This window comes from Castor canadensis, chromosome 4, assembly GCF_047511655.1.
Source record: "Castor canadensis chromosome 4, mCasCan1.hap1v2, whole genome shotgun sequence".
NCBI classification, from domain to species: Eukaryota; Metazoa; Chordata; class Mammalia; order Rodentia; family Castoridae; genus Castor; species Castor canadensis.
In genome coordinates this window covers 178,202,422-178,210,617 of record NC_133389.1, presented here as the reverse complement: position 1 = coordinate 178,210,617, position 8,196 = coordinate 178,202,422, and the positions used below count along the sequence as shown (strand labels likewise).

At 44.8% G+C, this 8,196-nt stretch overlaps 1 pseudogene; it reads right to left on the bottom strand.

Moving 5' to 3' along the window:
- Nucleotides 1-7,672: 7,672 nt before the first annotated feature.
- Nucleotides 7,673-8,196, bottom strand: LOC109692284 (leydig cell tumor 10 kDa protein homolog; annotated as a pseudogene).

Genomic DNA, 8,196 nt, shown 5'->3' with positions numbered 1-8,196 from the left:
CCAAAGTATAAATATAGTTGGCTTTTTGAATCATAGAAAGACAAAATACCGAAGTATATAAATCTTAAGTTTAAGAATTTATGTTTTAGCCAGTGCCAGTGGCTCACAACTATAATCCAAGCTACTTGGGAGGCTGAGATCAGGAGGACAAAGGCTCAAGGCAGTCCAAGCAAAAAAGTACAAATGTTACAGGACTGCACCTTTGGAGGTATCTTTTGCTGCCCTCTCCTTAGCCCTTCCACCCCATTCTAATCCTTTCACTGAAGAGAAGTCTTCCTCCAGTGGTTTAGATGTTGACATCAAACCTCTTTTTCAGATTCACAGAACCCAGAACATCTGATGGCCTTTGTATCCCTCCTCCTTAGTCTTCTCCTTGGTCTTTAGTTCTGTCCTTTGCTGTGACGTTTAACCTGCAGTTTATGTGTTTTAAGAAAATCCAGCAACTAGCTGCAGGAGATCAAGGTCCATTGCAATGTTATAGCTAGAGGAAAAACATGCAGCACGTGTCCTGGACATCCGAGACCCGCTCGTTTCATTCTCTATAAAAGCCCTTTGGGCCCCGAGCCCCCCAAGTCAGAGCTTTGAAGCAACAGCCCCTCTATTCTCTCAAGATTGAGGGTCCTTGAATAAACCTGATTCCTTTCTACCAACTCTCATCTCCAGAATATTGACCTTTGAGTGGCAGGGAGCTGGACTTGTCTTTGTGTGTGTGTGGTACTGGGGTTCAAACTCAGAGCTTGCTAGGCAGGTGCCCTAACCACATGAACCATGCTCCAGCCCACAGGTGGACCTTTCATTCTGGTAAAAGAAGAGTACATTTATAAATATTTACCTAATGTACTTGTTCTTAAAAATTATGTCTGAATTGCTCATGGAAATTTCATGAGAATTTAAACAAAACTAGCTATCATATCAAATTGTCTTCCTGTTGTTGTGCGAATGTGAATTTCCCAGGGAGATATAACGGAAGTATTTTCCTTTGAATTGGGATAGTACTTAGAGCCCAAAAAATGACTCAGACAAATCCAGTTTGCCAAGTGAGTGACTTTTATTTGGGGTTAGTTACAGAGCAATGGATGACCAGGGCAGCTGCTCTTTGATTCTATTTTTCTTTTATCTACGGACAGCAAGCATGGGGAAGAGGGACTAAAGGTCTCTCCAGGAGGAAATGTTAACAGTCTCAGTGTCAATTATCCTATTGGTCTGAAGTAGACTTTTATGCTTTTGCCTCCGGGTTGGAGTCTCTGGTCAGTCATCATGGTGGCTCCTGTCCCTATATGGTTATAGTCTGTTAAACACAGAGGACTGGCGAAATGCTCACCATTATCACAACATATGGATGTCAGGCAGTTGTCACCTAAGCAAGAACTCTAAACTAAATACATGGTTATTTGTTAATCAGAAGACAGAGAGTTTTTTTCCATTAAATTAATCTTATTTATTTAAGATTTTCCCAAGTTGTGTAAACTTCAAAAACATTTGGGTTCATCTTATTTAATGTATGTGTGTGCATCTATTTCTACATCAGTTTGGTACTATGAAGACAATATCCAATCACATGTAGAGACAGCACACATGCAGACACAACAAACAATACACACACATGCACATGCAGAAAATATACATCTTACATCTTTCATTTAGACCCTTTATTTGCTAGCTTTTATATTTTTTTATCCCTTTACTTTTCTTCTATTTTTTAATTTTTTTTATTTTTTCTTTTATTCATATGTGCATACAATGTTTGGGTCATTTCTCCCCCCTATTTGCTAGCTTTTAAATGTTTTTTATTTCTTAGGCTGTCAATCTTTTGATTACTTGTTCAATTGCCTCAGTTAATCTTAGCTAAGCAACAAAGTGGATGACCCTTGGGTGAAACAAGGCAGAAATTTTACATGTGAGGGAAACAAAACTTAGATCTATACACCATTATTTACTAAGACAAAGAAAAGCATAGGTAAAACCACGGTGAAGACCAAACTGCCAAAGATGAGGCCTGTTTTACAGAGTTAGGTTAGGCTTTTCATACGATAGGAGCTATTCAGCCTGATGCTGTGACATGTGCCTGTAGTCCCAGATACTGGGATGCTGAGACAGGAGAATTCTTCGGGCCCATGAATTTGACAGCAGCCTGGGAAGCCCTAGTGAGACTCCATCCCAAGAGACAAAGAAAAATAGAGTCTGCAGAGTAGACTACACCCTTACAAGTGGACATTTCTTCTATAAATGTGAATTTACTTTACAAAGAGCTTCAAAACAGCCAACTAAATGTCAGAAAGCTGTACTTTGGCTAGTAAGCTGTTGGAGTTGTAAATTCATAATTCGAGTGCCTGTTACTTTGCCTTCTTTTGGAGGGTTTTAGAATGTTGGTGGGTGAAATTGACAAGATCGTGGATTTGTCCTGTGGCCTGATTTAATTGGTGCCATTTTACTAGTGAGGCCAGCTCTCAAAGGTGGTCTTTGACGAGAGCTTCTCAGTGCCATTCAAGGTGACCCTCCCACTCATTTTGTCTGGCTCTAAAACCTGTTTTCTCCAATTATGCACACACGTCAACTAATTTGGGGCTTTCAAAAGTTACCCATTTTGAGGATTGGGAGTGTGGCTCAACTCAAGTTGAGCACCAGCTTACAAAGCTCAGGACCCTGAGTTCAATCCCCAGTACCTCCAAAAGATTAAAAATGGGGGGGTGGAAATCTTACAAAAGTGTCACCAATTGAGTCAATGGCCACTCTTTGTCTTGCAAAGGAAATTGCCCCCACGTGGGTGAAGTGCTCAAGGTGTTGAAATGACTGGTCTCTTACAGACAGGTCTCCTATGGAGCTCTGGGTCAGGCCAGGATTGTTCCCCGGACCCTGGAGAGGGGTGTGTTTACTTAGAAGTTCTTATGGGGCCACCTCTTGTGTGAACAATGAGTCCCTACACTTCCACAAGGCTCCATTTTTTGTGAGACAGGGTCTCACTATCAGCCCAAGCCAGTCTCTCTCTCTCTCTCTCTCTCTCTCTCTCTCTCTCACACACACACACACACACACACACACACACACACACACACACACACCCCTCCTCAGCTTCCAGAGTGTTGTAACTACAGATAGAGGACTTGCCTACCACACAGGAGATCCTTGCTTTCTCAATACTTCCTGAAGGAGCAATCAGCTATTATTTCTGGAAATTTTTTGTATGCCAGCAAAGCAACTATAGTATCTAATTCAGGTTTGAAATAAGATGTCAATTTCAGCTAAATTATGTTAAATTTATTAGTATTGACCAGAAGAAAAAGAAAGCCTGTAACCTTATGAAATTGAGAGAAATCTGAATAAATTCTAGCCTCATTTGCTTTCTGATGATAGTTATCGTCTTGAAATTTATATATTTGTATTTCTAAAAAAAAATAATATTTCTAAAAATAACTATCAATTCTAGATAAGACAGGACAGGAAATCTTCATTTCAAAGACATAGAACTTAGATTTTAGGCCTAAACACCATTATATGCCCAAAGAAAGGTACAGCTGGGAGCCCTGTGAAGACAAAAAGGTTAAAAGCAGGATTTGTTATACAGATTTAGGTCTTCACTTTCTCCAGTGTAAAAGTCTCTAGCATTTAGGATTCAAAGAGGAGGATATCTTTACATGTGAAGTTTCCCTTGACAGGTAGAATTTTCTTTTTGAAAAAAAAAGGGATATTAAAAATAATGACAAATGGGTAGCCTTCCAATTCAGCTAGTGTTTTTAAACTAGAAAAGTAGGTTCTGGGTGGAACCCTTTTTTCACTGAGTGTGGCAGACAAAGCATTCACAGTAGCTTTTTTTTTTTTTTTTTGGTGGGACTGGGGTTTAAATTCAGGGCTTCACACTTGCAAAGCAAGCACTCTGCTGCTTGAGCCACAGCACCTCCAGTTCATTTTGGACTGGTTATATTGGAGATGGGGTCTCGAGAAGTATTTGCCCAGACTGGCCTCAAACCACAGTCCTCCCAATCTCAGGCTCCCAAATAGCTTGGATTACAGGCATGAGCCACTGTGTTAGGCTCATTATGGTTCTAAGATAGGAAATGTAAATAAAATAGTCAGCAGATTCCAAGTAAGCAGAAGAGGATAGAGAAAAACAGAGACAAGGTGCAGAGTTGTCACTCAACTACCATTCACTTTTTGTTCTTCCCATTCAGCCATGTAGAAGCTTCTGTATGTCAGTGAAGATCTCACCTAATTGTTTCGGAGGAATTAGATTCTGGATTATATTCTTTCCCAGAACACTTTTGTTTTGATTAAATTTTCACCACTCTGGACACTATAATTCTAAATAACTTTTGGAAAGGTTCTGCCATTTCTCTGGAAAGGTCATTATACATACTTCTTATGCAAAAACCTAGCTGGAATCATGGGAATTGGGTTCCCAGAATCCTTAGATCCAGATGAACTCATTATCAAAAACACCCCCCCAAAGGGCCTTTAACTGGATCCAATCCCATTTATTCTCAAATCCAATCCTACCCTGGAGCCCATCTGGTCCATGTGTGACAGACTTAGGTACTGGAGGCCACCTCCAGAACCCAGTCTTGTTTCTGTCATGATTTCCAAACCCAGATGGGTCTTCATTTTGTTTTCTCTCTGAAAGTGCTCACAACAAAAATACACGGAGGTTGGAACTCCAGAGAGACGATGGCATGGTAAGCCCCAGCAAGCGCTTTCTCTCACTCCCTCTCTGGCCCGGGGCAGAGGGTCTTTGCTTCACATCTGCCTACTGCACCAATCTGTTAAAAGGAAAAGCTGTAGGTGAATTAAACTGAACAGAGTTTACTTGAACAAAGAGTGATTCAGAACTGGGGCAGCCCTCAGACCAGAGGACACTGTGAGAACTGGGGACCGTACTTGTGGGTAGAAAAAGGAAGCGGGGCACAGAGACAGCATGATTTGGTCCAGCTCGGCCTCGCCCTTGGCCTTCTTTGAATCAGTGGCCTCCTGGGAGGGATGGAGCTCAGCGTCTGTAATCAGCTGGCACTGAACTGTGTGTTACAAGCATACCCCCCTAAGGTAGGTTTTCTTAGTGTAAGGTACCCAGCCACCTGCAGGTCCCAGAGGTCCTTCTGTAAGGACTCCAGTGCAGAGGCAGCCTCAAGCTGGGCTGAGTTTGACTGCACAACACTCAGTTGCTTTTCCTAGTCTTCTGCCCCCGTAGAGTACAGTCCTGCCTGTTTTTGAACTTCATGTAAAGAAAAGCCATGGCCTATAGCACGTGTTCTTCTGTGATTTGCCCCTTTGTGGGTTGCGGTGTGGTTCGATGGTAGAACACTGGCCTAGCACGTTGTAGTGCTTCATCCCTAATATCACAAAATTTTTTTTTCAAGTTTTCAAGTTTGTGAGATTCATTTAATCTGCTGAATATAGATGTCCTATCATTGTCATTGCTATATAGTTTTCCATTTGCAAAATTACAATTTTTATTCCCTCTCCTATTGATAGACATTGTGGGGCTGTTTCCAATGTTTGGCTTTTTATTTATTTATTTATTGGTAGGACCAGGGTTTGAACTCAGGGTTTTATGTTTGCAAAGCAGTGCCCTACTGCTTGAGCCACACCACTAGCCTGTTTTGTTCTAGCTATTTTGGAGATGGGGGGGGGTCTCATGAAATATTTTGCCTGGGCTGGCCTGAAACCACAATCCTCCCACTCTCAGCCTCCCAAGTAGCTAGGATTACAGACGTGAGTTACCGGCACTCATCTAATGTTTGGCTTTTTAAATGATGACACTTTAACCAGGTTGGTGAATCCAGCCTAGGACACATATGCCACAGTTTCTCCAGGATTTTTACCATAGCACGGTGGCATCATGGGATGTGCATATCTTGACCTTTGTCGTGGATGCGCCTGTCTCCGACGTATGGAATTCCTGTCTGCCTTTCTCCAGCACTCCCCACAAGTGAACTTTAGGTCTTTACCAATATGGGGGTCCATGAAGCCACCCCAAGTGGTGTATTCTGCATTGGTCGGAACTATCCCCAGGCCTTTCAGCCTTTCTGATTGCATCTTGTATGAAGGACCAGGGTGGGGCAGGGCCTCAGGCAAAGCAGATCAGAGGGTCACTGGCAAAGAAACAGAGGCAGAGGAAGGCCGACCAAGGCAATGCAGTGGCTGTTTTGAGGGAGCCCCTCCCTGCTCCTGCAACCCCTCCATCAGCTTCAGGTCCCCTCCAGTCCCTAGGCTCAGCACAGAGCCGAACCTGCAGCTTTGTCAGTGGTCTTTGAATCCAGGCCTCTTGTCAGCCCTCTTTTGGTTGCAATGCACCACACTGGCCTTATTCTTGCTCCTCTCCCAAGGGGATCTGACATGTGACTCAGGAGGCCCATGGACTCTGCCTCTCAGCAACCCCGCTTGCAAAGACCTCACTCCTCTGAGTGCACAGCCCAAAAGTCCCTCTTCACTTCTGAGGCCCAGAGTCCATGATTTTTCTCTGGATTGTGTCTAGAATGATGACTGGGTTTATGGATCCCATTTCATTCCAGACAGGAAGCCCCTGTCCAATTGGATCTGATTTGACTCATAAGGGCCTCAAGGATGTTTTACTTGTGATTGGTGCTGAAAAGATTTTAATTGAATGAAATCAATGCCTTTAAACAATTTGATCTATGCCTCCGATATCCCCTGTCCCAGGAAGCCCAGCGCCTCCTCCACATATAACTGCAGCCACAAACACTCCCTACAAGGCCCTGAGGCCTCCCCTCCTGCTCCCAGGCTTCAGTGTCCAAGGCAGAACAGTGGCTCCATCTGTTATTAGCCTGTGTCTTCTGGGGCCTTCTTTTGAGCTTGGCAAGCTCTCTCTGATTCCAGACACCAGCAGGTGCTGACCTGTATACAGGTTGATATTTCTGGTGGAGATTGAATGACATGGCTTGCTGTAATCTCTGGGGTCTTCAGGCTGCACCCCAATGTATGCCATGGGGTCAGAGCCTTAGATGTACTGAGCTTCACTGGTGACCCTCTGTGGCCTGAGTGCTCCCCCAGCATCCACACTCTTTCTGGTTCCCACCAAGGACTCTGGGATCAGGAGCAGCCTCTGCATCTGGTGCCATCTGCCCAGGTGTGCAGAGCCTGACCTCACAGCAGCAACAACCAAGGGACAGATACCCCAGGGCTCCATCTTCTTCTCTGTGGCCAGCACCCTTGTCTGAATCCCAAGAACCTCTACATGGCCTCTGAGTGAAACTGTGACCTGCAGAGGGCCAGCTCCCATTGCTTGACCTTAGTACCTGCAGGGCCCATCCAGGACCCGGGACACCTAATTGCTAACTAACTGCTCTGTGAGCAGCACTGCTGCGTGTGACTGGCTTCCCTGCAGGCCCCTCATGCAAGCAGGACATACTGTATCTGAAGATTACTTAGTGTCACCATAAGAAGAGCACTAAAGGACACCTCACACTACATACCTATTGTAATGTCCAACATAAAAAACAATGACAATACCAAATGCTGTCAGAATCAAAATGGAGTCACTTATGTCAACTCTGAAAAAAAAAAAAAAAAGGAAGCCAAGAAGGGAGTGTCCAAATGCAATTAGCCTGGTGGACACTGGAACTATGGACTGGCTCATTGCTAGATCATTTGGACTCTGGTGTGACCAGAGTCCACACCAGAGTATATTATTAGAAACTTATCACTTAGGTGTCTTTTTTTTTTTTTTTAAGAAAATTGGGTTATTGCTCTGGATTATAGCAATGGAGACAGGGCCTGGGGACAGGAAGGACAGAAACAGGAAGAACCACTTCTCCGCACCCTGTGGAGCACAGGCCACAGCTGCAGCTCTGCCCATCAGCTGCTCAGTGGCCACACACTGAAGGTCCAGCTCCTCCTCCCACGGGGCAGCCATGAGGTCGCCTGCGAGTCCCAGTGTGCGCCGGGCCAGCCAGCACCTTTAGGACGGCATCTTGTCGGAGGCAGCCCCCTTCTTCTTGCCCTGGGTCTTGAGCAGTGCCAGCCTTTTGGGCAGGCTGGAGCTGGCCTTCATCACCACGTCGTGCTCGATCTTCTTCCGGATCCCCACCTCCAACTCCTTTTTGAGTTTTCGCTGCTGCACGATTCGCGCCTTCTTGGGGGCGATAACACGACCGCCTTTCCTCGGCCCCGGCTCCGCTCCGAGGCCGCTGCCGCAGTCTTGCTCTTTGCTGGTTTCTGCGCCTGAAACTTACGCTGCCCCTGCGCCAT